The 8,846-nt window shown below is 42.6% G+C and overlaps 1 protein-coding gene across 1 annotated transcript in view; it reads right to left on the reverse strand.

Annotated features, from left to right (window-relative positions):
• Positions 1-263: 263 nt before the first annotated feature.
• The window catches only part of serpine2 (serpin peptidase inhibitor, clade E (nexin, plasminogen activator inhibitor type 1), member 2), a 61,683-nt gene continuing 53,100 nt past the window's right edge, over positions 264-8,846 (reverse strand). Inside the window, exon 10 of the mRNA XM_072690669.1 lies at positions 264-285. The gene's annotated coding sequence lies outside the window, so the exon portion shown is untranslated. The remainder of the gene's footprint in view (positions 286-8,846) is intronic.

Raw genomic sequence — 8,846 nt, forward strand, 5'->3', positions numbered from 1 at the left:
GCTATGGGAGCTGTGGTTGTTTGGTGGAGGAAGTAATTAAACTATAATGTGCTGATCTGTTCAGCAACTCCCACAGTGTCTCCCAGAGCCCTAAAATGCCCAGTACTGAGAGCACACATGTACATGCAGCCCACTCTCTGATGTAAGAGCATAAACAAAGAAAGGTATAAAGAAAGGGTAAAGAAGATAACAGGGACCAACATGTGTTTTACAATGGATAGACAAAGAGGGGCAGGAGAAATGTCTGAAAGAGAAAAGGGGGATGTGTGTGTGTGTGGGGGGGGGGGGATGTGGGGGGCTGTGGGAAATGGAGGAGGGGAAAGACCCATGTTTGACAGGCAGACATATGAGGATGAAGATAAGATGATGCACAGAAGGACGGAAGGGAGGCAGAATGACTGTTCTTACCCACATCGCTGACACAAACAAGCACAAACCTCAAACAAATCATGTCAGTGCTTCCGGCCGTATAGTAATCAGAGCATAAACACACACACACATACACACACACACACACACACACACAGAACCCTATCTGCACATCACATCAAAACCATATTCGCACATGAAGCCTTGCGTTATTGCCTCCCACAAGAACAGAAGCATAAACAGCAACAACAACAAAAAAACTTCCAATAACTCCAAGCACTTCAAGTAATTCCACACATTCTAACACCAGGCTTTTATATCTGTTTAGTCATGCCCAGAAGCCACCTGCTAGCTGAATGACTGCATGCTTGAGATGCCAGTTGTTTAGAAATGTACAATGCCCTCAAAGACATGTTCCCGTAATATGGTCATCTCTTCTACATTGTAACATTTCTAATCAAACCAATCAGCTGTGATTAAAGGTATTTGCATTCATCTCCGTTTCAACATGTTAGAATTACAACACTTTTTATACACAGTACCCATTTCAGACCACCCTAATGTGTCTGATTTTTGGCTTCGCAGGTGTTCCATTGCTTTCTTAGTGCCGGCATAAGATATCTAGGCTTGCTATTAACCTTCAGTGTCTGTAGTTGTTACTGTGCGACATGCAGAAAAGAGCATCCATTAGAGACATCGGTCAAACCTTGGCATTAGCAAACAACCAAATTACCAAAAGAAATAGTGCACTGGTGAGCTCATTAATCCCAAAATGACTGGTAGGCCAAGGAAGACCTTCACTGCTGATGGCAGAACCCATCCTTACTAAACTACAGAAAAACTCAAAAAGGTTGTCTGTCTGACAGCCTTCAGGATGTGGTTGTGTAACTGTCAGAGACTACTACATTCAGAAGACTTGATGAACAGAAATACAGAGGCTACATTGCAAGATGCAAACCACTACATAGTCAAGATTAGGCCAGATGGGGTTGTGGTATGTATGGGTTGGGTAATTGGAGCTCCAAATTGGGGAGAAAATGGGAAAAAATACATTTTATTTAGCTTATTAATGTCTTTATGCGATTAGCACTAAAACTCCACCCTGTTATCTACTTAAATCCTTTTTGCAGCAGCATGATTCAATGTGGCAGAACAGCAGGCACACATGTCCGGCACATTTGCTTATGAAGCCTATGCTACAGACAGCGCACAACATAGTGCAGGGCAGCAATACACTCTGTTTGCTGAGAAAACACGAACACGGCATTTCAGATGCATGCTCACTGTGTAGCATAATTACAGTCTTCATCCTACGTCCTCCGTCTGCTTAACTGCATTTTCTCCAAAGCTCAACTGAAGGTGCAGAAAAACACCCCCATAAGCCTGAGCCTGTAGAACCCTCTAAATTACATGCTGCTACCCAGCTGGGACAGTGAAGACTAACATGTGCTTCCTCCAAGACATGTGAAGTCTGCACCCACATCTTATCCAGCTGCTGGAGCACGCTTGGGAGAGACTAATAGCTTCCCAGCTCTGTTTATATAAGCTAACAGATTGGCTAGTATCGTACTTAGTGAGCAGGGAGATAAACCCAGTCACCCAGTCAGTCAGGCCATTTATGCTGTCCTGGAAGGCTGTGGCTTTGGCAGGCTCAAAGTTGCTTGTGCAATGATGTGGGACGTGTACACTAGGGGGCAGTGTCCAAGCCATGAATGCTTCCAATGCAACCAATCCTCAAACTGTTCAAATTAGCTGTGCATTCAGTTGTGCACGCATAGGTTGTGCACTCTTGATGGTATACCCAATGCCAGACAATGGCTAGAGGGATACTGAACTCACCAATTCTCTTTTGGCAGATCATCAGAGCAATGTTCCAACATCCAGTATAAAACCTTATCAAGTCAAGTCAAGTCAGATTTATTTGTATAGTGCTTTTTACAACTGTTGTCGTCACAAAGCAGCTTTACATGATTAGTAATTAGTAAAAGACAGAAAAAAAAGAAATAACATAAGACATGAAGGATCAAAGACCCCCAGTGAGCAAGCCAACGGCGACAGTGGCAAGGAAAAACTCCCTCAGAGCTGGAGGAAGAGCTTGGGAGGAACCAAGACTCACAACGGGGACCCATCCTCCTCTGGTCAGAACTATTTAAACATTAATGATAATTATTAAACCAGGTATAACAGATTTGTTAATAGTTAAAAGTGGTGATATTAGTAGTGGCAGATAGTTACGAGTCCATTTAGGTTTTAACATGGTCATTAAATCATCAGAGAATCAGAGGTATTACAGGCATTTTATCAGAGAAAAAAGGTAAAGGCGCCAGCATCTGTCACTGTACTATGTACAGCAAAATGTGTCTGCCGCATTTAACCCTAACTGTGGTAGTGAACACACACACACACAAGTGAACTAGGGGCAGTGAGCACACACACACACACACACACACACCTGGAGCAGTAGGCAGCCAACTCCAGCACCCGGGGAGCAGAGAGGGTGAAGGGATTTGCTCAAGGGCCCAGAGTGGCAGCATTCCGAGTCCGGGTAGCAAACCTACAACCCTGTTGTCAATAGCCTGGAGCTCTAACCGCTGTGCCATCACTGCCCCTAGGAAGGAAAGGCTGTTACTGCAGCAATATGAGGATAAACTTGTTGTTAATACCCCTGATTTCTGAAGGAACTTTGGAAGAGCAGATGTCTTTTCTTGGAAATATAGGCCTGATTTCCCAGACCCAGATTAAGCATAAGTCCATTGCTTTTCCAGTTTAGTCTGAGCATAGCTGATGGCTTTAAATGTTGGATCTCACTATATCTTTTAAAAGGGACTTCTTCAAAGGCTAAGTAGAACGTTGGATAAAAGAGAAACATTTTGTAGATGGTTCTTTATTGGAAAAAAAAGCAGTTGTACATACATACATGCGTACATACATGGCAACTGGATCTGAAGTAGAATTGCATAACAAGTACGATAAACTTAGCAATAGCCTGTGGCCAGCAGCCTGCATATCACACCAAAACGCACCAGTGGTGAAATGCTCAAATAAGTAAAGTCTAAATGCACACAAATAATTGCGCTGTCTGAACTGGCTCCCTCAGCAAGACGCTCATGTGTGTGATTTGAATGGCGTCAGTTGTATGGCTCACTGGGAACTCCCAACACTTAGCAGTCAGGGGTGTGAATATGAGTCTGCATCAAATCTGGCTCCTAAGTGTTTGTATCATTTTCCATCTGAAGGAATAGTAATTTGTCATAAACAGTCAATTAAATCAAATCACAATAAAACAGATATTATCTATGTACACTTACTATGTCTAAATGCATGCAGGGATGCTGCCACGGATTTTGAACCCCACCACCCCAGGCACCGCCAACCCTGAAAATGGAACAATAATGTTTGACAAAGCGGAATGAAAACCTAAAAAGCGTGAGCTTGGCTACTAACCTAATAGCTAGTTGCTTGTTTTAAGCAATAGTCAGATGTTTCACAGTTAGCATGCTAATCTCCTGAGTTAAAGAGCCTGAAAGTACAGTGGGGGAAAAAAGTATTTAGTCAGTCACCAATTGTGCAAGTTCTCCCACTTAAAAAGATGAGAGAGGCCTGTAATTGACATCATAGGTAGACCTCAACTATGAGAGACAAAATAAAAAAAAAATTCTGAAAATCACATTGTCTGATTTTTAAAGAATTTATTTGCAAATAATGGTGGATAATAAGTATTTGGTCAATAACAAAAGTTCATCTCAATACTTTGTTATATATCCTTTTTTTATATAACGTTTTCTGTAAGTCTTCACGGACTTTCAACTCCCTCCAAAGGTTTTCTATGGGGTTGAGATCTGGAGAATGGCTAGGCCACTCAGGACCTTGAAATGCTTCTTACGAAGCCACTCCTTTGTTGCCCTGGCTGTGCTTGGGATCATTGTCATGATGAAAGACCCAGCCACGTTTCATCTTCAATGCCCTTGCTGATGGAAGGAGGGTTGCACTCAAAATCTCACAACACATGGCCCCACTGGGGAAAGAAACCTGTAAACACGTTGCTTGTCCTTAAATCTGAAAAGGGATTAACTAAAATTAACTGGAATATGCATCTGATGTTGATTCTGGGTCTGACCTCTGCATCTGGTGTTAATTCTGGGTCTGACTTCTGCATCTGGTATTGATTTCCGGTCTGACTTCTGCATCTGGAGTTCATTTTAGGTCTGACTTCTGCATCTGGTGTTAATTCTGGGTCTGACTTCTGCATCTGGTATTGATTTCCGGTCTGACTTCTGCATCTGGAGTTCATTTTAGGTCTGACTTCTGCATCTGGTGTTAATTCTGGGTCTGACTTCTGCATCTGGTGTTGATTTCCGGTCTGACTTCTGCATCTGGAGTTCATTTTAGGTCTGACTTCTGCATCTGGTGTTAATTCTGGGTCTGACTTCTGCATCTGGTGTTGATTTCCGGTCTGACTTCTGCATCTGGAGTTCATTTTAGGTCTGACTTCTGCATCTGGTGTTAATTCTGGGTCTGACTTCTGCATCTGGTGTTAATTCTGGGTCTGACTTCTGCATCTGGTATTGATTTCCGGTCTGACTTCTGCATCTGGAGTATATTTTAGGCCTGACTTCTGCATCTGGTGTTAATTCTGGGTCTGACTTCTGCATTTGGTGTTGATATTAGGTCTGACTTCTGCATCTGGTGTTAATTCTGGGTCTGACTTCTGCATCTGGTGTTGATATTAGGTGTGACTTCTGCATCTGGCGTTGATTTCCTGTCTGAATTCTACATCTGGTGATGATTCTAGATCTGACCTATCCATCTGGAGTTGATTTTAGATGAGACCTCTGCATCTGTCGTTGATTTTAGGTTTGACTTCTGCTTTCGGAGTTGACATCCGAACCAATGAAGTATCAGTGCTAGTTAATTTGGCCATCATAAAGCTAAAAAATCTAAATAAATAAAAAAAAAAATAATAATTAGAAATGTCAATATCAGCTGTTGAAGTCCTTACATATTTTGTTCTTGATACAGTAAATAATGAGTTACTCATAATCGTAGTCAAATCTAGTATTGTAAGCATCTACTCAAATGTCATTCATATCATACAAGATGTCATACATAACAAGCTTTTATTCCCAGAAATACATTAGTACACAATCTTGCACTTGTAATATATTTCACTACATGACTATGGGTTAGTCTCAGCGGAGTGCAGCATAATGAAATGATGTAGGGTGGAAATTGGAAAGTATTATGCGTTTATGGAAAATCTAATGGGTTCACACATCAGTTTCCAGCAGTCCCTCCTTTGATTTAACATTTCCCCATAGAATCAAGCTGATTAATGAATCAAGGCTGTGTGGAAAGAACATAAAGCGACCATGGACAGTATTGCCAGTGGGTACATAGTGGAAATAGGGGGAAATAAAATATTGAACATGATTAAATATATGGGATGTGGAAAAACAACATGAATTACAGAGACTGTTGAGAGACTTTTAAAACCACTTAACGTTCACTTCTGTCCACTGTCAAAAGTGGAGAGCCTAAAAACTGTTGGCTCACTCAAGACCCATCAATTAAAAGATTCTACTGGGGATCAAAAGTGGTTCTTTGTTTTTGATGCTTTTGCTTCTTTTGTTTTATCAGTTCTGAAGCTTCTTAATACCTCTGTTAGTTGTAGCTTCTAGGCTTCTATGAAATGGACAAACAGACAGTGCAGTTTGTTGAGAACACTATAATATCAAAGTAGATTAAGCAAGCAAACACAAGCGTGCACACAGCCTCACACTGGGTATCTATGAAAGAGAGAGAGAGAAAGAGAGAGAGAGAGAGAGAGAGAGAGAGAGAGAGAGAGGAGGGGGCAGATAAGATCGATCAGCAGAGAGAATGACGTCAAAAGCTTTGACCAAGACAGGACCTAATTTACCACCATAAGACCCTCTCTGCTCTCTCTCTCTCTCTTTCTCTCTCTCTCTCGCTATCTCTTAACACAGCACTCAGACACAGCGCAGAACAACGAGAAATGCTATCTGCTGTACATAAATGACTAATACATTCAGTGCTTAAAATAGGAGAACAATGAAAAAACATGAGAGAGAGGGGGTAAGAGTGAGGGTGGGCTTCTGCTACTGTTAGAAGTCAGCGAACCTTTTGTAGATGCAGGAAGAAGAGTTCAGATTTATGAATGAAAATCTATCCATCGTGTAAGACTTTCTTCCAGCTCCGACTCTGACTTGGGATTTGGTGCCAGACACCGTCATTCAGACAGCAAACACAAATGCCCTGCAGCCATATCCTGCCCTGTCCCACCTACACACACATACACACACACACAGACCACTTCCTCTTTTACAGACAAAGGAAATCTTTTCCTCTGTCAGTTGACCCTCCCTTCTTCTTTCTCTTTCCTTCTTTCTCTCTCACTCTCTCACTATCAGTATCTCTCTCACACGCAAACACTCACTCACAGCCACGCCCCCTCGCTTTCTCCCAGATCTGCAGCTCTGTGTGTGAGTCATCGCTTGCATGACTGTGTGTCCAGGGCAAAACTGAACTGCGCATTAGCCCACCTTCTGTGACAATGTCCAGATTCCCCTAAAACAAAAACAATGCAATTGGCATGTGCAATGAAGTCTGAATACCCTGGAGCTTCCAAACAAAACAAAAGACTAAACGCATTCATTCATTATTACTTTCATTTGTAATCATTTCTCAAACACATTTGACCCCTGTAGTATTAATAATTTAATACTATCTAATTATCACACTTGTTTCCTGAGTGGTACAGCCGTCTCACTGTACCACTGTACGCATCTGCCCTGTCATTGGTACATTACACGTTTGATCCACAGCAATAGTACAACCATTCATAGCCAGGTAGGAGCCTTGGGGTGCCTACACCCTGGACATTGCAAGGACAGAGTGGCAGACGCATGCAGAGCTTGTATGTCTGGAAGGCGTGTACATGGCTGGAGCAGAGGCGGAGTTTGGACAGTGCAAAATCCTGTCCAAGATATTTGGACTATTTGAAAGAAAGATGAATTTCACAAAGACACACTGTGCCAAACAGCTGCATGACCCTTTACATTCTGCCCGTCTGGCACAAGTGGAAAAGAATACACTACAATGACCTCCATCTTGGATTTTCATCCATTGTCTGCCTGTGCCAACTGAAATACACTGGGGGACTGTGTTTCTGATGCTCTGTCAGCCTCTAGTGAGTAGGCACTCTATGGGTAGGGTAGACTGGCCTTCACTTACCACAGTGCTAGCCAGCTTGGGCGCCTGTTAGCCGTAGTAAACGAACATGTGGCTGAATAGCTTAATATGACTTGGAGCAAGCACATGCATGTCGTCACCCCTGGTGTGTTGGTGGGAGTGCAATGGGGGGAATGATAGTGGGTGGAATTGGTGATGGTTGACAGTTAATATTAGCTAGTAACTAATTTCCCTTGCTGGTAGCCGGTTTCAGATGGTCTAACCTGGTCTTTAATGGTCAAGGTAGTTGAAAAGATGCTCACCCAGGCAAAAAGCTACACTACGCTGGTAAGCTGGTCATACCATTTGGCAAGTCTGGCCAAGCTGGTTGACGAGCTCAGTCATGCTGGTAGATTGGCTAAACCATCAACCTCAAACAAATACATAGCCTATACGCAGGAAGCTACCGACATTAGCAAGTTAGCTTAAATTAAGGGCATTTTAACACTTGTCCCAAATATATAAGGCCGCACCAAGGACTGATTCCGGGCTTGTGTGGGGGAGGGGCTGGTTTGCGTTCACACAGAAGAATTCACCCATTCCAATCAGTCACTTTCCCACACTTCCAGTCAATTCCAGTCACTTTTCCACACCTCCAGTCAATTCCAGTCACTTTCCCACACCTCCAGTCAATTCCAGTCACTTTCCCACACTTCCAGTCAATTCCAGTCACTTTTCCACACCTCCAGTCAATTCCAGTCACTTTCCCACACTTATTTTTGCAAAACGATCTAGCCTAGATTCATCAGTTTATTGCAAACAATCACTCAAGTGATGAAGAACAGCACTTGGAGTCACGTGATTGCATTTCACCATCTAGGAACACCTGCAAACAAGGAGCCATTCTCATAGAAGGCAACCCCACAGAACCCACACAGAAGCAAACCTCAGGCCACCGATTTCAAGAGGACCAGAGTTCGCTTTCACACTTGACCAAACGTACCGAACTCTCAGAGCAAGCCCTTCATGTCCAGAAGAAAGCACTAATGTTAAGTTAATAAAATACTTTATGTAGTTTTGTAACTACAGCGTGTCAGCATTTCTCAGAAACACACCGTTTACATACATTAATGTAAGCTAGCAGCAAAGTCAGCCATTTAACTTCAGTGATCCTCCACCCATGAGGGGATATCACTCCTGCACTGTGTGAGAAATGTTAGTTTGTTATTTTTGTTGCAGAGCTTCTTTTAATAGACTAAATGACTTTCATCCAAGTACGGCACTGACCT

This window comes from Salminus brasiliensis, chromosome 11 (genome assembly GCF_030463535.1).
Source record: "Salminus brasiliensis chromosome 11, fSalBra1.hap2, whole genome shotgun sequence".
In the NCBI taxonomy this organism is placed as follows: domain Eukaryota; kingdom Metazoa; phylum Chordata; class Actinopteri; order Characiformes; family Bryconidae; genus Salminus; species Salminus brasiliensis.